Source organism: Neodiprion lecontei, chromosome 3 (genome assembly GCF_021901455.1).
Source record: "Neodiprion lecontei isolate iyNeoLeco1 chromosome 3, iyNeoLeco1.1, whole genome shotgun sequence".
In the NCBI taxonomy this organism is placed as follows: Eukaryota; Metazoa; Arthropoda; class Insecta; order Hymenoptera; family Diprionidae; genus Neodiprion; species Neodiprion lecontei.
In genome coordinates, this window is record NC_060262.1 from 3048160 (window position 1) to 3069727 (window position 21568).

General features: G+C 38.6%; 1 protein-coding gene across 2 annotated transcripts in view; it reads left to right on the forward strand.

Annotated features, from left to right (window-relative positions):
- Nucleotides 1-21568, forward strand: part of LOC107221602 (neuroligin-4, X-linked) — a 255690-nt gene that overhangs the window by 37453 nt on the left and 196669 nt on the right. Inside the window, exons 1-3 of one of the 2 annotated variants that reach the window (XM_046733770.1) lie at nt 10433-10515; nt 10648-10919; nt 11476-11649. The exons of the other annotated variant lie outside the window; for it this stretch is intronic. The gene's annotated coding sequence lies outside the window, so the exon portion shown is untranslated. Of the gene's footprint in view, nt 1-10432; nt 10516-10647; nt 10920-11475; nt 11650-21568 lie in introns of those variants that run through there. 2 annotated transcript variants of the gene reach the window in all.

A 21568-nucleotide genomic window follows, 5' to 3' on the forward strand; every position in this document is an offset into this window, starting at 1 on the left:
CATTCGGAATTTCGATGTTGCACATTTCTAAATTGTCTCATTTTCGCAATTTGGGAACTTTGACTTGTCGGGTTTCGGAAAATTCGAAACTTTGATGTTCTGTCGAAGTTTGATTTCTTGACTTTAAGTTTCGACACTTAAAAATTTACAATTCCAACTCCACCCCGTCGCCATATTTTACGGTATAAACAAATTTTTTTCGTTCTTCGTCATATGTTTTTATTTCTGAGAGCTAAGTAATCGAACAATGAGAATTGTTATAATATTCATGATTATTTTTATCGCTGCGATCGATATCGTAGATTGAATTTAACTATAGATCATACAATTCTTGGAGCGAGGGTTGGAAAAATCAGTTGATTTCTCTCGGTGTTTTTCTTCTTCTTCTTTTCTTTCTGCCATTTACTCCGCGAATTTGAGGTAAAAAGAACGATAGTCGCGATAAAATACGAGGGTAAAATCGTCTCGGATTCAGCACACACTTGGGCGCATCCATAGGAGCGATATAATAACAAAGAGAAAGAGATACGAGCCCGGGTGGAAAGTGTACGCAAGGGGTGAGAATCTCGAGTCACCCGCTTCTTAGAGGACGAAATTTTTGAGCGATGCATGCTTCGGCGGTGGGAAGAGAATTCTACGTCGTCTCCATATATTGTCTAAAGTAAAAAGTTACGGATTCATCCCCTTCGGTGATACAGACACATATATAAATCTAGAATTATGTAAATCTATGGACGTACAAGTATGTACGTTAGGGCGGTTCGGGCAAGGCCTTTTTTTCTGGATATAGTTGTTTTCCAAGATTCTTGCACTTATTCACTAAAAATATCTCACGCGAAAGGGTCGAGCTGAAATTTTTTTGTATGATAAAATGTATTTTATGTATTAATAAATGGACAAACGAATGAGAAATGCGAAACGTAAATAAATAAAATAAAATAAAATTTCGTACATGTTGATTTAATTTAATTTAATTTAATTTTTTTTTTTTTTTTTTTTTCATCAGGGGGAAATTTTATCCGGGAGAAATTAGTCCTGGGATTTCGTGACAGGGATATTTTGATCGGTCACCATCGTACGGTACTGAAAACAAAATCGCACGTATCTCAGGATTGACAAAAACTTTCGTTCCATCGTACAAAACATAGCCGCCAAATGATTTGAGGATATGTCAATTTTTGAAATTCTCGCAAATAGCATTTTTTTGGAAACTTCCAACGTCGTTGAGGCAGATGTAAAAAATTTTTTTCAACCCAGCACTTTTGCGCGAGTTATTTTTTCGTGAAAGAGTATAAGTGTCTCGGAGAAGAGCGAGAACTAAAAAAAAGCCCAGTATCGGTTACTCGATACACGCAAAAGGCGATCAAGGGTTCAGTGTTTCTCTTTTTTAACCTCGAGTTCTCAAATTTTTACCTACGTCATTTTATCAAACTGTTTGAAATTTTTAAACAAATAATCCAAAGAATTTTTCGCCATGAAAGAACGAAATTGTAAACTAAAATTTTGCAAATTTTTAATCACAACTATTTCGAGATGCGCTGGTTTCTTTTTTTTTTTTTTTTTTTTTTAATAGCCTCCTTCAGACCTTGAGATCCCATGGTGTTCTATTATAGGCAAAAATAAAAAAAACAAAAAGAAAGAGGAAAATCACTCAAACGACAAAAATACCGGTGATTAACTAAAAAGAAAATCCAACAAACCGGAAACTTCGGAAAGAAACTTTTCACTTTGACTCCGTTGTAACAGTGAACGCATTTCTGTTTTTTTTTTTGTTTCACCTTAATAATCCCAAGTTCATTTTTCATCAGTTCCGCTTACGGAGAAACGTAAGTTTGAAGGAGAACGGATAGAAAAAAAAATTGTACGAACGTGACAACTTCATTTTCCTTTCGTCACTGTTCCAATTTTTTGTCCGTGATATTTTCGTGTTTTTTTTTTTTTTTTTTTATTTCCCGCTCCGCACCCTAAACGCAGCGATGTTTTTTCATCCCCCTTTTTCTTCAAACTTGTCGGCTGGTTTTTGCTGCTGAGTTGTTTTGTTTTTTTTTTTTCGTTCTTTCCCTTTCTCCTACACGGTTACCCCGACGACGAGAACTTTGTGGCAGATTTAACCTGAACGCACCATAGCCCCCTGATACGTGGCACACACAGGGATGGCTAATCAAATGAGTCTACGGTACGCCGAGCACCGTCCACGTGGAGCAGCGATTGGGGTCGCGAGGGGGCGACTGGAACTCGGCATCGCGTCCTTTCTACACACGTGCTGCCGACACACACGAGTGTGCGAGTTGCCGTGCAACGTGAGGGGAAAACGAAGAGAGAGGAGAAGAGATGAAAAAAAAAGAAAAAAAGGAGAGAGAGAGAGAGAGAGAGAGAAAAAAGAATAGTGGATGAGGAGTAAATGAGAAGAGTGGAAGCAAGAACCTTGTTTGAAAGAAAAAAGAGAACGCGTGCAAAAAAGAATATTCATTGAAAAAACTGTTACGTGACGAGTCGAGGGTTCTTTTTTTTTTCTTTTTATTTTGTTTTTTTCGTATTTTTTGTATTTCGAATCGTTTTCATAAATCATAAAAATATATAAAAATTAAACAAAGAAGTTCCCGTTGCGTGTCGAAAATATTGACTCTCTTTTGCCATGCGTTTTTTTTTTTCTCTCTCTTGTTTGCAAGAATTTTAGCCCTTAGTGTTTGAACAGTGGCATAAAAATGGAAATATTCGTCCACTGTTCGAATGTTCGTTAGATTCTGAAAAAAATGTCAGAGTACCTTTTATTATCTCTTCTTTGAAATTTTGTCAGAATTTTTGGACAGCCATTTCGTTTGATTAGCTATCGTTGTGGTTAGGACGGTAAGCCCCTTTGAATTAGGAGAAGGTCGTAATTGAGCCTCTCGCGAATAGTTGGGCTTATGTTACACAATCACTGTGATCGCACGATTATATACACCATCAAGCGTACACGTGGTCATGGGGAGGAATTGAATCAACGTCCGACCCTCGCCATTTTTGATTTTGTACAAAAATTTGTCTACAATTGTTGAAACTCTGAAACATTGTCTTGAATTTTTCCACATTTCATATTCAACTGCTCGATTATTTATAAATATTAAGAGTGGTTTTAAAAGGGACCTTTTTTGAATTCTCAAAAACTCTATTTTCTTTTTAAAATATTTCAAGACCCGGCCCTACGATAAGGTGATTTTTTTCTGGTTCTTTTTAGCACTTCTAATTTTTTGATCAACTGAAATCCTGCTTTGACGCTTTTGAAATTCCCCAAAAATTCTAAAAACTTTCGCGAACATTTAGACAGACTAGTTTCATTTTGAAGTTGATGTGAGAAGCTGAATGCGCCAGAAAAAACAAAACACGCAAAAATCGCTCCGTAATGGAACCGGTCTGAAAATGTTCCAAGTGAAAAATAAAAGTTTTTAAAATTTTGCAGGAATTTTCAGACCATTCAAACAACGTTTCGACTGACAAAAAAATGTGATAGTTCTGAGGAAAAATGGAAAAAAATCCGCTAACTTTGAGAATTTTTGACAATGGTCGTTTTCAAAATCACCTTACATAATTAAGAATAATTGACCAGCTTGTTTAAAAGAAATTGTAAGAATTAAAGGTACTGTTTCAGAATCGGGAGAATTGTAGACATTTTTTTAAACAAAATCAGAAATCAGGTCGGCGTTTTCGCATGGAATTCACCTTATAAATATTTTGCGATAACTTGAGGATAAGTTTCAGCCGTTTATACCGACCATCGAAAGTACATTTCGGCGATTTCTTTAACCAAGTACTAATTTCTTTTTTCCTCCTCTCTTATCTGGTGAATTAATTCTGCTAAAATTTGCACGTTACTCCGAAGGATTTTAGAAGCCAAATTTGTACGTGTACTCGAAGTGTCAGGACAAATGAAGAGGAGAATTAAGCTCTGGTATTTGTAGACCGGGTCTAGACTGTGATGAAACTTTACAATTAAGCCAGATTTACCGTTTGCCTAATTTCAGTAGCAGCCTCTTGACCCAACGGTTATTACACCAAAGCTATAATGGAGGATGCGATTATCCTAATCTAAATGTACCAACTCGAAAACGTGAATATTATACGCATCTGTTGAAGAGGCTGACTATGAGTTGCGACGAGGGAAAAGAGAGAGAGCTTCGTTAATCGAGCTGAAAAAATTCAGAGTATGTTGTTTTACGGATCGATCGTTAATAGCGAAATTAAGGATGTGCCGGGCGTACATTCTCGACCAAAAGTGAGTCTCGTCGACGATATTGAATACTTTGTGACCATATGAAAATTGTAAAAAAATCAACTACAATAAAGACGATAAGACAATAAAATTTCGTCAATAATAATGCCCAAAAATTAGCAGTAAATTTCTTAAACGAAACATTGTTTAGCATATTTTTAGGAAATGTTTTTTTTTTGTCATGTAGAATGAGTTCATTGATTTTTCTGAACACACGTGAATATTTAAAGAATTTTCTCATCGTTTTGAAATTTTCGTTTTCGAAAATTTGTCAAGGCTGTTTTTACGAAATTATTCTTTCAATGTACCGAAAACTTCTTAATTGTAACGTGCGACTTTTTCACAAAGCGTCCTCAAAATTTACGATCTTTCCGCAAGTTTTGAAAATTAAAAGTTTTTCACAAACGGAAATTTCAAAATAATAACAAAATTCTTTAAAAATTCACGTGTATTCAGAAAAATCAACGAATTCATTTGGCATGACAATAGAAGAATTAGTTAAACAACGTTTCGTTCGAACAATTTACCGTCAACTTTCGGGCTTTATTATTACTAAAATTTGATTTTCTCATCGTCTTCATCATAGCGTAATTTCTTATTTCGATTTATATCTTATCACAAAGTATTCGATATTCTCGACGAGACTCGCTGTTGGTTGAGAACTTACAGCCGGTAAATCCTTAATCTCGTTATATACTTGCGGCGAAATTAATTTACAAATTAATATTAGCACGGGTATAAAATTTTTTCTCCGACACTTCGACAGTCGGTCGAATTTCCGCCCCTCAAAAATTCGTCGGGCATGAAATTTATCAGCAACCGGGTAATTTAGCGTGACGGTAAAAATATAAAGCATTCAAGGCATGAAGGACCGAATAAGACCGGATGGATGTGTGTATAATAGAAGAACGGGCGGAAAAGGGGTAAAGGGAGAATATAAAAGTAGGGTCGCATTTGTCAGCGTTCCGAATGCAGGAACGAACGGTCTCCGTTCAAATGAAATAAACGCTTGACAACAAGCCCCGCGCATTTATCGTCTGTCGTACGTCGTGCCCTAGTTTATACATACATACATACATACATACATACATACATACATATATATATATATATATATATATATATATATATATATATATATATATACGTGCTTGTGCGAATGTTTCCTACCAAAGTTCGACATCGATCCTCGCTTGTTAGTCGTTACAACGAGCTACTGGAGAGAGGTTCGATCGACGTTTGCCCTCGCGGATACCAAACAGCCGCTTCCTCTCTCTCTCTCTCTCTCCCCCTCCCTCTCTGGATCCCGCGAACCACGCGGAAAAAACGATACCGTAGGTACGATACACGCAGAAACGAGCCGCTCGTTATGGTGGAAAGAGAAATTGTCGAATGGGGTTTGGGGCGACAAGTGAAACGGTGAAAAGACGCGTATCGATTCCAACCTACGTCGAATCCAATTCGTTACGTTTCGAAAGGCCGAAAATTGTTCATTTTTATTTCTTTGTTTTTTCCTTTGTTTTTTTTGGGGGGGGGGGGGGGGGGGGGGGTAATATACAGAGACGCCCGATCGTTCGAGTTCCGATTAAAAAAATCAAGAGAACAAAAAATAAAAAAAATAAAATAAAAATTCGCATCGAAAAATCTCTGGCAATTTTATTTCCGTTAGTGATAAGTGAATACGAATGAAAATCGAACCACGGTCTCATTTTTTCGATTATAACGTTCTTGCACTGTTTTTTTTTTTCTATGGCTGAATTCTCGCGAATTTTTCAAAAGTCGTTATAAATTAAGTTTGGCTTGTGGTACAGGTTTAAAACGCAAATATTATTCGTGAACAACATAATGTTACGAGAATCTATTTCCATCCACTCTAGCTATCCAAACAGCTGTTTCTAATTTCTTTTTTCAAATGATCTATTGATAAAATTCTACAGTGCATAAAATAATACCGAAAACATTGAAGTCGGATGAAAGACGCGAGAGTTTAATCATTATGAACGATCGAATTATACATTTTTTTGTAAGAAAATTATTGGTTTCGATCAAGAATCACTCAAAATAGTCTAATCTCAACGAATAAAACCGAAAATTTGAATCGACGTTCTTTTCTTTGACACCGAAGTCCATTCATGATCCTCATAAAAGCCAGACTGAGAAAAGAATCTTTCCACCGCTGTCATGAATTAATTGTTTTTTTTTTTTTTTCTCAAGGCAATGAAATAATTTCTCCCCAACATCAAAGGGAGTTCAATTTATTCTGCAATGAGATATTTTTATTCTCTACTCACCGAGGAATTGCATTTCTTTAAGTCGAATTTTCAACCCTACATCTTTCAAGAGTTTCCTTTTCTAACTTAAAATGTCGATTTCACGAACCGTTCCTTATACATATCTCATTTTTCTCGATAAAATTTTAAAATAATATCCATCGCAATTACGTGCACAGGGAAAATAAAAAAGCAAACTCTATCAAAAACTGAAATAAAAGAGAGACAATTCAGAGTATTTTTGGTTCAAAAATCTTCTCCATTTACAGTAAAAAGTATAGTTGACAGGGATATTTTTATTTTTATTAATTTTTTGTTTTTCTTTCTCTCTCTCTCTCTCTTCTGCAGTTTTTGCTATTTTTACCGTTATTTTTATTCTCTTCGCGTGAGCGTATAAAACTCGGAAAAAAAATCCGGCCCAAATTCCACGGGTCAGTATCGCATCGTTCCCTCTTTTTTCAGGTCATCGCGTAACGAGCGTAGAGTCGATGGAAACCGAGGAGAAGAACTTGGCCCCGAATATCTCTGGAGATAGACGAGATCTGCTTAACGATCCGTAAAAACAAAGACACCCCCTGTTTCTGCTGCGGGATGGGGTAGGGGGTGTAATTTTTATTCGAACTCGTTCGATGAAATCGGTGCTCTCGATCTGCGTCAAGACGAGTGAATAAACTTGAGAGACCGGCTGATATATCTCTCGAAAGATCTCGCGGTTAGGAGGAATATGAATTGGAACGAAGAAACCTTTCTTTAGCGAATTATTTACTCCTCGAGCGGAAAAATTTCTCCACCGAATTGCGTAACCAGCGTATATTTGTATGATAAAAGCCTGCAGAGACCTTCCATAATTCCGTTATAACGTTTGTAATTTTCTCTTAACAACCACAGTTTCGCATACCGAGAGACAATTTTCGTGTACATGTATAGGGGTTGAAAAATATTATCAGGGTCGAACGTTTTTCAGCCCTGCAACTATGCGAACGATTAACAAATGTTGAACGATATTTGTTTTTGCTGCGTAAACAAGTCGGGGAATAGGATGTATCGTGTACTTTATACCGTCATCGACGACCGAGAAAAAGTATCGAATAAATCGCTCGTTACGCACTTCACTCAACTCCGCGTCACTTGAAAGCAATTTCTTTTTACTTCCAGAGGGACGTTAATATTTATGTAATACGATATATTTTATATAATTCAAGCTCCGCGTCGTGAGTTTTTTATTTGTGTATCTTTTTATTTCATAATTATTCACTCCACTTTTTTCCTACCTCCGGACGATCGAATAATTTTCGTATTTGTAAATTGAATGTCGTATGTTAAGGTTGTCGAAAAAACGTTGTATTTTTTCAGCTCTTACCCTCTCAAATGACGGTATTTCATAGAGAAAAGATTCTTCTAAGATATGACCTGTTCAACTTGAAGTTTAACAGGTCGCACTTGAAATTTTTATTTCCCATTCATTTAGCACAGGAAAATTCGGCTTTTCGTTGAAAGTTAAAATACTCGTAAACTGTACAATATTTTCTAATTCGTGCGGATTCTTATTCTCATTGTTGGGTAACACGAGTTATCTATCGACCGATTCGCTCAACCCCTTGGGCCAATTACTATCACAGTCGTAATTAAACAGCTCAGAGATTGAACGATAGCTTGAGGATCTATGAGACACATAAATAAACTACACACGTGCTGAGTGTATTTTTCTCATAAGAAAAAGGAGCGCAGAGGTAAAAAGGAAAAATCGAGAATGCGTACATGATTGCTTGCAGGTCACTGCAACAATCATTTTGAAAAAGGATGAAAAATCAGTGACGAAGGTGTGCGAAATCGTAACACATTTTTCAAATACATCGGTGAGAATCTTGTAGGTAAATTGAATCATATTAACTACACTTATAAGGATCAAGTGAGTAACGTTGTTGTAACGATATGTATTTAGGAAAAATCGTCATTTAGCACGTTCAGGATTGTTTGAGATTTAGTAAATTATAATAGACAAAACATTTTGCATATTATACACATTGAATATGATGAAAAGTCAACTTGTTGAAAGTCATTCGTAGATTGTTCAATAATAATTTTTCCCTCATGTTTCGTTACGTTAACGTTACTAACTTCAGCCTTGTCTGGAGTTTCGATTCAGCGCCAATTATAAGGCTGCAGGAATCCAAACAAGCAAGGAACGTGCGAAATATCATACGGAACAGTAAATCATACCGATCGCTTCGACGGCGAAAATTCCCTGCGTCGAAATCGACAAATCGCAGCGTAGCATCCAGATCCCTGATTCTATGACGCAGAAGGCTCCGAATCTCAGGGTTCGAAGCATCCCTTTTCAAAAACACGCGACACTTGGCTACGGGAATTCAGGCTGGACGTGTATCCTCTTTCCTGTAAAAATACAAAAATCAGTCACGCGTTGCGGATTGATTTACAGGACAGTCTTTCACAATTCTCATCGATACAGGAGTAAGAGGCACTTGGCCATTTTTAAAACACACATTTTATCACACATAAAAACATAGTGAAATCGAACGAGGTTTGCTGTCGGTGTTCTCCTGTAATGGCGGACAACAACGAAGCTCGGTTTTTCGCATTTTTGTACATCTTGATCGGCGCTTACCACGCGTCAAGCAAGAACATCGTCCTCGCTGAAGAAGCGCCATGCCGGAGTAGCTCGGATGTCTAGGGTGAAAATATGCAGACCAGATAGCGTGGACCTCGGTGTAAATCTTTTTACGACATCTTCGTGTCGTGAAATATCCACGCCTCGCCGACCTTGTCGTGTCTGCTTTTCTCTTCAATGCGCGTGGAACGGCGTGCACGACGTATCGCACAAATATGCAGGGACGCCATTCGCAGAGAATGGGAAAGCCGTGATTCTACCCGCGCGTAACGCGATAATACGCAGAAGGCACTCAAATCAAGCAAACAGAGACACACTCACCCGTTTACTCCGAAATCTCACGCTCCTCGGCTCGGCGTCCAGCGACGAGTCAAGTTCGCCGCAGCTGCAGGCCGACCACCTTCGCATGTCCCTCAAAACTCACCCTCCGCTCTGCCAAATCACAGAAGATACGCACGGCCGAGCGTTATCGCGGCTTCGAGAATCTTCTCACACGATCGGAATGCGGCAGATCAGTCCGAACTTGTCTGCCGAACGACGCGACCCCCGAAAGTAAATAAACTTCCCGTTCGAAGCGATCGTCAGCCGCGTTGCTACGAGTGATAAACAGATACAAGCGTGAGTGACGCCGTTGTCAGCGAGAGGATGACCACCGAGTCTCGTTACGACTCGAAATATCACTCTGTGCAACGGAATAAAGTATGATACGTGCGTTATGTACGTACCTGCAAAGCGCACGACGTTCTTCCACCGAATTCAGGTCTAAACCGCTTTTGTTTCTCGCCAGGCGCTCGGTGAGTGAAGTTGGCCGCGGCTGGCGGCCGACGTCAGATTGTTGATGAGCTGCGTCCGCCCTCGGAGGTCAGAAAACAAAGACAGGTAGGCACGAACTAGCTTATTAGCATCTTCGATAATCTTGTTCGACGTGCGAAATGCGATAAATGAGTTCGAAGTTTATTGTCGAACGGCACGGCTATCAAAACGGAACAAATTCCCTGTTTGTCCTCGTTACGCGTGTATTTTTGTTCGATACGCTCTTCCGATTGGCGTCGAGCGGCGATTGCGTGAAAGATAAACGCTCCAGCGTATAGAAATAGGGAGTCTGTTCATTTCTGGCAGCGTCGTCGTTCGAAAGACGAGTTCGTACTCATTTACCGCATTTCGCACGTCGAACAAGATTATCGAAGATGCTAATAAGCTAGTTCGTGCCTACCTGTCTTTGTTTTCTGACCTCCGAGGGCGGACGCAGCTCATCAACAATCTGACGTCGGCCGCCAGCCGCGGCCAACTTCACTCACCGAGCGCCTGGCGAGAAACAAAAGCGGTTTAGACCTGAATTCGGTGGAAGAACGTCGTGCGCTTTGCAGGTACGTACATAACGCACGTATCATACTTTATTCCGTTGCACAGAGTGATATTTCGAGTCGTAACGAGACTCGGTGGTCATCCTCTCGCTGACAACGGCGTCACTCACGCTTGTATCTGTTTATCACTCGTAGCAACGCGGCTGACGATCGCTTCGAACGGGAAGTTTATTTACTTTCGGGGGTCGCGTCGTTCGGCAGACAAGTTCGGACTGATCTGCCGCATTCCGATCGTGTAAGAAGATTCTCGAAGCCGCGATAACGCTCGGCCGTGCGTATCTTCTGTGATTTGGCAGAGCGGAGGGTGAGTTTTGAGGGACATGCGAAGGTGGTCGGCCTGCAGCTGCGGCGAACTTGACTCGTCGCTGGACGCCGAGCCGAGGAGCGTGAGATTTCGGAGTAAACGGGTGAGTGTGTCTCTGTTTGCTTGATTTGAGTGCCTTCTGCGTATTATCGCGTTACGCAAGGGTAGAATCACGGCTTTCCAATTCTCTGCGAATGGCGTCCCTGCATATTTGTGCGATACGTCGTGCACGCCGTTCCACGCGCATTGAAGAGAAAAGCAGACACGACAAGGTCGGCGAGGCGTGGATATTTCACGACACGAAGATGTCGTAAAAAGATTTGCACCGAGGTCCACGCTATCTGGTCTGCATATTTTCACCCTAGACATCCGAGCTACTCCGGCATGGCGCTTCTTCAGCGAGGACGATGTTCTTGCTTGACGCGTGGTAAGCGCCGATCAAGATGTACAAAAATGCGAAAAACCGAGCTTCGTTGTTGTCCGCCATTACAGGAGAACACCGACAGCAAACCTCGTTCGATTTCACTATGTTTTTATGTGTGATAAAATGTGTGTTTTAAAAATGGCCAAGTGCCTCTTACTCCTGTATCGATGAGAATTGTGAAAGACTGTCCTGTAAATCAATCCGCAACGCGTGACTGATTTTTGTATTTTTACAGGAAAGAGGATACACGTCCAGCCTGAATTCCCGTAGCCAAGTGTCGCGTGTTTTTGAAAAGGGATGCTTCGAACCCTGAGATTCGGAGCCTTCTGCGTCATAGAATCAGGGATCTGGATGCTACGCTGCGATTTGTCGATTTCGACGCAGGGAATTTTCGCCGTCAAAGCGATCGGTATGATTTACTGTTCCGTATGATATTTCGCACGTTCCTTGCTTGTTTGAATTTCTGCAGCCTGATAGTTGACGCTCAACTAAGCCTCTAGTTAATATGATTTAGTTTATAAGTTTCTCATCGATGGATTTAAAAACTTAATCACGATGTCGTGTTTGGGAACGAGGGTTGAATGCATGTTCGATTCCTCCTCCACAAGCTAGTTGAGTGTTTATATTATTTTCACTCTCGTTTCACACTTTAAAATTAACTTTTCTTTACGCGGCGGGAATTTGGAAACAAAATTCCTAAATAGTACAACTCAATTAGTTGTCTTCGTTTTTTTCTTTCTCTTTTCACGCGTTCTGTCTTGCGGCACGTGAAATTATTTCCCTTCAGTATTTTCTTTCGAACTTTACTTTCTTTACTTCATTGAAAAATCCGACTTGCAAAAATAGTATGGATAATAAAAAACATCAACCTCTTTCACATCTTACATGTCATGGTGTTGGACTCGGGATGACGATTGGTCTGGATTTATGACTGATTATATCGGTTGTAAAAAATTATTGGAGAACGTATATCTTTGGGATGGGTACTCTTATTTACTCTGGACAAACGTGTATTTGTATTTAGCGAAATAAATATTTTCTTATCGTGATCAAATTTTAGTTTAACCAAATAACGATCTATAGAAATATGTTAATAGTTAACAAATCGTATTTGGCTGAACTAAAATTTGTTAATAATAACGAAATATTTATTTCGCTAAATCCAAATATACGTTTGTTAACAGTTAATAAACTCTCTTCTTGGTGTAGGTGTATAAACGGTGTAACAAAATTGGAAATTGTCGGAAACAAGATCGAGCTTATCGCGATATCCCGTCTCAGAAAACTAGAAAATAAATTTCACGTCCAACTCGATCAAAGCTCAACTTACGCCCCTTTCGATTCTTTGTCGATTCTCTATCCCACATCGCCTTAGAACAAAGTATTATACAAGGCACTTTTTTAGATTCATATATCACAGCGTTTTTACGATTTGAAATTTGAAATTTCGTTGAAAATTCACTGCGAATAATATTTTCAACTGTTATAACTATATCTTGAACGCAAAATCCGGTCATAAAAGTTGAAAATCATCAACAAAAAATACATCTTGAAACCACGCACACGTTTCACGATCGAAATGTCCATCATCAAGTTCGGAAAATTGTCCCCTCCTGAAATACAAAAATGTCTTTCAATGAGATTCATCGTCAATTAACCGGAGGGGAAGAAAGATGAGAAGTTTATTTTTCAGCCATATTCATTGAATTAGTATAATGCATGTGCTAATTCGTATACTTCCTTTAGCACTTTCCCTTCCTCTTTCCTTTCTTGAACGCCACAATTATTTCCTACCCATGGTATTACTCGTCAAGCTGTTGTAGCCCGTTCTTGTTACGTACGTCATCTCTTCCTTAGCCGACGTGACAGATAAGCCTGAGCCACCTGATCCTTCTCTCGTCGGCATAAATTTAAGAAAAAAAATAAAAAATTCAGCGATGACTCGCCCGTCTTAAACAATTTCCGGCAATAACTATTTCTATGTATTATGTATTCATCGACGAAAGCTCGACGTGCTAGAAACTTTCGTAAGGACGATATTGCGAAGATTTGAAATCCTTCTAACCTGTTTTACCGGTTTCAAAATTACGTCGTTGTTGGGGCAAATTAGTATTCGGTTTTTTTTTTACTGCCAGTTATTTTCCATCAATTTCTCACCCCCCAAGAGTTCTGAAGCAATTGACTGTAGTTTGAACTATGTATAAAATTTTTGAAAACTCAAAATACCATCCCGAAATCGGGAGACTTGAAAAATCGTTAACCGTAGAAGTGGAACGCATTTATTCAGCAAAATTGGATGATCACCAGAATTAATCGGCAATAAGTTTTTGCCAGTGTGAATTGCAAAAATTACAGGTGACGAAATTTGATCTCGTATTTTTCGTTTTATAATGTCACGTTTCTTTTTACTTTTTTTTTTTTTCTCGCTGTGACGAAGTAAAAATTCTGCAAAATTTCGTGATAAAAATCGAAAAACCGTCTGAGTTCAGGTCGCCTGAAATTCATCGCTCGAATATTATAGGATAATGATAAAGAGTCGGTCCTAATTTTGATCGATCAGGATTAATAATTGATTGAATCGTTCCGTCCGCCGATTTGAAAGGAAAATGGAAAATGAGGGTCGTCTCTCTCGCTCTCTCTCTCTCTCTCTCTTTCTCTCTCTCTCTCTCTGTCTCTTAGTCTGGACGCGAGATGAACTTTCCTTTTATTTAATTTCGGGTCGTTCCGGGACTCGAACGATTCCCGGGAGGCGCGAGAAACGCGACGCGGCTGAGAAATTCACTCCGGGCGACAAGGGTGCGACCAGAGAAAGAGGACAGTGGTGCGAATTTTTATTTTCCTTATTATTATTCGAGCTCCCTTCTCCTCTGGTCCCGCTTTTTTCGTAACTTGGTGCGATCAACGCGCCTGCTAACTTCCCTAAAGAATTTAAAGTGACAGTCTGGAATTCGGCCGCGAAGCTCTGCTTATACCTTTTCCAACGTACATACATAAGTGTATATATACTATTACATACATATATATAAAGGGAATAAAACCGATATGGAAATGTTCCAAGAAAAAATAAAAGTTTTGAGAATTTTTCGCAAATTTTCAGACCGTTTGAACAGTGATTTAGCTGATCGTCAAAATTCAGTGCTCAAGGCAATTGAAAAAAAAGAGATTACAGTTTTTGAAAATTTTTAAAAAATTTTTCTTCAAAACTACTTCCATAATTATAAATACATTTATAAATTAACCAGTTGAACGATTTGCTCGCAAATTTTTTTTTTACAAATAGTCTGGTTCAACAATCATTTTCTTCTTTTCTTTCTGTTTTACGAGTATTATCAGTGTTGTCAGATACTTGTGATGTTTTGTTTTCGCAAATCTAACTGTTTTTCATTTTATTCTTGAGAAAATCTTATATTTGTATAAACTTTTTTTTTCAAAACGTTCCCAATCTTCATACGATTTCTTCCCACGTAATTGTCTACCAAAATTCAACAAGCATTTTCTTTTTTTTCTATCCTTTACTTTATCCAATTTATCCATCTTGCGATAATTTATTATATATTTTCCTCTTAAGCTGGTAAAATAATTTGATCATAGCGTATCGTTGTTCGATTGAGAAATTATTATCATTTTAATTTGAAATGAAGAAGAAAAAAGAGGAAAATGTAAAAACGAATTTCGATCGTTGAATGAAACTGTTTATCGCTTTGAGAATGTTATTAATTTTCACCTCAGTTCAGAAACTTATACGATGTTTCGATATTACATTACTTGATACATGCCGACATCGTTTTGACCGAAGAAAATCTAACGAGACAAAAAAATTGATTGGAAAACGTATAAGACGTGATTGTTTGATAGTGAAAAAATATATGTACCAAGTGTACAAAATAAAATCTCTTACTTACTTCAATTCTTTATAGCGATTGACGGAGTTGAGGGACATTTTTCGGGAGTGAAAAGGAGAAAATTTCAAAGATAAATTTTACCCGAGAAACTCGGCTTACACTCCGTATAATTTGACGAGTTGCAAGAAGCTCGTTTTGCTCGGTAAGCTCGATATCCTGAGATAACATTCACCTGCACGTTACGGTGGAAGAGTTCATCCGACTCTTCGTCATCCGGTGATTTCTTCTTCTTCTTCTTCTTCTTCTTCTTCTTCTTCTTCTTCTTCTACTTGTTCTTCTCAAGATCGTTACGAGTAAACGATGCAAGACGAGCTTTCGTCGCCTCGAAAGATGTACAGGTGTGTGTGTATACGTATACATGTATACATGTATACACGTGTCTGTACACGGGTCGAACTTTTTCATCGAAACTTTTCTTTCTGCAAAGATTTACCGAAGTTCGTTCCCCGTTTAATTCCGCGTTAATTAGTCCTCGTTAATGATCACGAAACACGAAATCCTAACCCCTGAAAACAGCAACTCTTCAAGTCCGCGTTAGCGGATCCGCTGATAATCTAATCTAGACGCCTGCTCAGCCACCCTTTGGCTTCGCCATTCGCCTCGGGTAACGGCGCGGGTGGAGAGCAAAAGAAAACAGTCATAATCGCAGCCGTAACTACTGGACGAAGAGGGGGGGAAAATGAGTCCGAGCATTTCCTCGACCTTGTGTCATGTCAGCGTACTTCAGGATTCGTAAGCTGAGAAAAATTTCATTTGTTACAGTAACTAGAAAAATTCAGTAAAAGAGGTATCGTTAAAAAAAAAACTGTTTGAGTATTGTTGAAATTAGGAAAAACGAGGTACGCCTAACCATTTTGCGCTATCGTCGATCCTTTTTTGGTTATTGCAACGCAAAATCAATTTGCGAGGTTTACTCTACTTTTTTAGTTAAACAAGGCTTCGAACGTCAATTTATTCTTGCACGAGCGTTAAATTTTCGCAACGGTTGCAAGAAAATATATTGCAACAGCGATCGTAATGAGAAAGAATAGCAACGGATACTAGACTTTCCGGTAACGGCTAGAAAACTAATTTTCATTTTCCACCTAGAGTTACATTTTTCGATTGTGATAAAAAAATGAAAATAGTCAGGGACCGAGCGGTAACCGGAACTAAAAATTTCTCTCATGGTGTAAAAAGGCGTTTGATCATTCGCAGATGAATGATGAAGAATCGCTTGAAGATATTTATCGGTATCATCTTCCTTCAATTTCGTTCCGAGAAGGAAGTTTTTCATCTAAGGATTCATCATCCTCAGTTAGTATTTAAAAAAAAAAAATCGATACATTGCTATACTAAATCTATCCTTCAAGATTTGCAATGGAGTCAAAACTGTTCTCCTTCTAATTTTTCTCATACTCTACAAGTTGTTTTCATGGTCGTCGATTAGATTCTGACCGTTTCTCCACTTTCCAGCGTTCATCAACATTCTTTCCATTTTCTTCTTCACCCCTTCAGTCTTGAATATTTCCCGCCGTCACATCGGTCAGTTTCCTCATCGTCGATGAAACTTGCACAAATTCGATGTTGGTCTTCTCGTTCCTCAACACCTTCTGTAATTTCCTTCTTTTCCAGCTCTTCTTTTCCGTCTTTCCATCCATCCGTATCAATTTCGTTCGAGTCTTTCTTCACTTAAAAAAAACACAAGAACCTCGCATGATTTTTCGACAAGTTCCTCGCCTCGCCTTATTTTCCGTACTTGCCAATCCATTAGACAGCGTATCATCGAACGACAAGCACCAAGGTGTGATTAATAGGATGACTACGAGCCTGCGTCTCGAGGCACGTGTGTGAAGGGTCTGTCGTTGGGGTGGCGTGATGATTATAGTCGGAACGGTAAGAGGTTAATTTTGCAGCTCAGCAAAAACTTAATTAAATTTGTTGGGCCGAAGGGGGAGGAAACTTTGCGGAACCGATATAACACCTTGCCAGGCGTAACCTGAGCCCCGTAACCGAGGGCAGAGTTATTAATTGTTGCGTTTTATAACTCCGGCTGGTGGGATCCCCTGGGATTTTCAAACCCGTTTATTCCACAAAAGTTTAAGCATCTCGTAACGTCCTCCTTGCAGGCTGCTCCTTCCTGCTGGCTCACCATCGTCTCTCCATCTCCATCATTCTTCCCTGTTATTCTCGTTCCTCCATCTCTCTCTCTCTCTCTCTCTCCCTTTCACACCCAACCTCTTCTTGTACCCTGTGCTTCAAAATAATTTATCGATGTTTACCTTCGAGGTTTTTGTACGTGTGTGCGTGTGTGTTTATACGTATACACGCTGACTGCTTGTATATTTCATTCTCAGCTTTGTCTCTTCTCTCCTGTCTCCGTAAATTCATTTCATTTCACACCCCGAGATTTTCGGCTTGTCTCACGGATCGGAAGAGATGAAGAAAGGTGAAGGAAAAGAGGGTTGAAAAAATAAAAAAAAAAGAAAAAGAAAAACAAGCCTGATTCCTTCGCAACGCGAGATTGCAAAAATTTTTCACCCTCCGGCGACAACGTCTTATTATATTTTGAGAGAAAATAAATGAATCAGAGAAAGTAACGAGTCTGATAATCTCTTCAAATGTTCCAGTCGCGAAATAAAGAAATTCGGGTAAATTTCACATCTTTATGAAAACCAGAGATTTTCAAATAATTACAGAATGAATTCAGATGATTCTTTACCGATATTATTAACTCTTTTGACGATTTCAATAAAATTGATTATTTACTAAAAATCTTGTAAAACCTCTGAGAACGTTTCTTAAGAATAATTCAAAAAAGTATCAAAAAATGTGTAAATTAGCCTGATTCGAAAAAATGGACTGTTTTTTTTTTTTTTTTTTTCTTTTTTATCAAATTTCACATGTTCAATAGTTGTGGGAAGGGAAAATAAGACGCCTTTTATAATTTTAACGAACGTGACAACCAGTAAAGCGCCTTCTTTTTACCAAAAATAAATTTGCTAAATTTAAAAATTAACTAAACTACATGATTTTACAGCGGTTAAAATGCTTCCGAAAAAACCACAATATATCGCTGTTAATATCGAAAAAAGTAAATTTTCACACGATTTCAACTTTAACCTTGAATAACTTTTGAAACAGTTTAGATATCAAAAAATTATCGGAGATCTTTTTTGTAGAGCATTAAAGTCCCCAAAAAATTAGATTCCGAAGAAATCCTTGACGAGAAAATCACCGGACAAAATTCACCCGGCTGAATTAACTCCTGACATTGCAGAAAAAAAAAAAAAGGTACGAAATTGACGATTAAATCAGTGATTTTAACGATTCGACGAACGCTTTGGGTGAAAATTTTAAATTCCGTAAGGATGATTTTTTCGGTAACGGTAAATATTGTAAAATCTTTCAAAATTTACGTTCAACTCACTTCGGTGATTAAAAAAAATCAAATATCGAGACGTGGCCCATATTTGTGAAAAGCCTAGGTTTGTGCTTCGGGGGAATGCGCGCGTGTCTATTTTCGCATTGTCGGATTATAACAAGCGCCGGGAGGCCGGAGAGTCTTCTCCGCGTTGCGGAAGGGAAGTTTCTTTTCTCCGCAGTGCCTCATTAGGCCGAACTACCGTGCACCGAAGTCTGTTCTATTCACCCTCCGCTCTCTCTTTATCTCTCTGTTTCTCCCTTTCGAACGCGCGGTTATTATACGAATTACGGAAAGACCGGGAATCCTGGTCAAGCCCTGAGGGTGGATCGCGGAATCGCGGGGTGGAAAATTGGATCACGATCAAGTCAAAAACTAGGGTGAAAATTTCTCGCACAGGTTGATTTTCCAGAAGATAACGCGCCGTTCGATTTTTCCCATACGCTTTCACGTAACGTGAAAAGCTAATCAACCGCGGGAGAAGCTCGTTAATTTATGGTTAGGAATTATGATCGATACACGCGCGGACGAGTTGAAAGATGAAGAAAAGAAATATGTCGGAAAAGTTGAATTATACTTCGACTATTCAGGTGGAATAATTTAACGGTATCATTTGGTCAACTTTGTTCGTTTCGAAGAATTTCTTTGGCCTTGATTTTTATTATCGACAAAATCTTAACGAGTATTCGCGTTTCGTCATTGCTGAAAGGAAATTTTCAATTCCCGACAACGCGAAGTGTGAAATTTTCCCTGAACTCGATGAACGAAGTATCCAGTTTACATCTTACAGATCGCTGAAGAAAGTTCTCGAACCTTTCCGCATGGCTGGTTATATTGGCCATTAAAGAAAGCTGCAATATTTTAACGATCGTTGTGACTTGTCGAATATTTTTCGCTGTATTTTACTTCTTCGTGCGCCGACTTATCGATGCTCTTGAACGTCGAAAACTGTTCCGAAAACGAAAGTCTTCAACTTTCTGTAACGAAGAATGAGGATAACGAAAGGAATCGAAAAAGCGCAACCGCGCGTACTGGAAATTCGAAAAACGAAAAGAAAAGCAAGGAAAAATACCGAACAATAATTACGTCAGCATCGCGTAACGAACGAGGCAAAAAAGTAGCGCAATTATAATTCCAGGGATGTAAATACGCGGCGAGTTGGACGAGCGCATTATGGCGGCTGCGGAAACGGAGGAAAAGCCGATGATACAGCTGCACAACAGCTTTCCTAATTAAATGGAAAAATTTTTACGATGCGGTGTATGAAATAGCGAAACGGAGAGTAGCGAAGAGATGAAAAGTAAAATGAAATAAAAGAAAGGAACAAGTTTCGGGGTGAGGGAAACGGAAAAGTTCTACGTAAACTTGAAAACAGCCCCGTGGCTGTTTGGCTGAAAAGAAGAGGTTCAAGGAGCGGGAGAAAATCGTCATAATAACCAGCTACCATTCCTACTCTACGATGAGAAAAATTTCATTTGTTACAGTGACTAGAAAAATTGAGTAAAACGGGCATCGTTAAAAAAACTGTTTGAATATTGTTGGAATTAGGAAAAACGAGCAGCGCAAAATCAGGTTCTGAGGTTTACTCTACTTTTTTAGTTAAACAAGGCTTCGAACGTTAATTTATTCTTGCACAAGCGTTAAATTTTCGCAACAGTTGCAAGAAAATATAGTAACAGTGATCGTAATGAGAAAAAATAATAACGGATACTAGACTTTCCGGTAACGAAAACTAGAAAACTTAGAAAACTAATTTTTATTTTCTACCTAGAACTATATTTCTCGATTGTGGTAAAGAATGAAGAAAATAGTTAAGGACCGAGCGGTAACCGGAACTAAAAATTTCTCTCATTGTAGGTATTCAACAATGCGAAAATAGCGCCGCTACTTCATGCTTCGGTAATATTTTTGCTACTCTTTGTTTGGTCCGATTTCCCATTTCTTTTGTACTCGCTTTATTCGCTTTCTCTTTCTCTCTTTACCTTCGGCGATTTTCGTTATTGTTATACGACGAGTTGGCTTTGGTTATTAGTTCATGTACGAAAACGCCAACTCACCGCACAATTTGGTTGCAAAGAGAATGGTGTGTAGAAATTATGACCTCAAACGAACGCTGAATTTTATTCTCTTGATTAAGCTTGTATCGAGAGAAAATCAGCTTTTGTGATAAAAGGGTGACGGTACTCACCTTTCGTTGAGCTTGTTGTTTCGGGCTTAGGAGAATCGAGAATGTCTTTTGACGAACGTTATTAGGACCGGTGATCAAAGTGGTTAACAATTAATTATTTGCGGTGTCAGAGCTTGCAGCGCGGTAAGAAAATATTTGTTCGGTTGCTGGTCAAAATCTCGAAAGACCAAAAAGTCGACCGTTTGAAAACTCGAAATTTTCGAGAATTTGAAAAATCGAACGATCGGTGTACCGAAATTGAGATTTTCGGCGAATCACCCGGTAGAATAGCTGTTCTACCGAAAGTTTATCTAATCAAATGCTCTTTTATCCGAAAAAGTATTTTCACAACTTTCTGCAATGCGAATGAACAAAGCACAGAATGTGAAGATATAAAAAAATGAATATCACGAAATAAAAAATAAAGACCGGCTGATACTTCTAGCGACCAAAAAACCTAAAAAAAAAAATTATTTGACGAAAATCAAAGTTCAGAAGAAGAATCCGTACGGATATCCGTAATTTTTCGAACTTTTCAAATATTCAAACGCCAAAATACGCAGAAAGGATGCCACTTTTAGAAAAAACGATTTTTCGACGCTCTAATCTCTCAAAGACATTAGTTTGCTATTCTTCACTCGTAATAATCTCACTAAACGTGTTTTCTCGATCAACTGAGAGGCCAAGTAAAAAAATATGGCTCGATTGATTTGTAGAGAACTTATCGACGGTCAAAATGAGCTCTCGTTCGTTAAAACCGTTTAACCAATGCAATTTTTTCACCGAAGGAAATATTTCAATACCAAGATCTCTTTGAAGTTATCAATATAATTATGCAATTGTATCTGAAATTTAT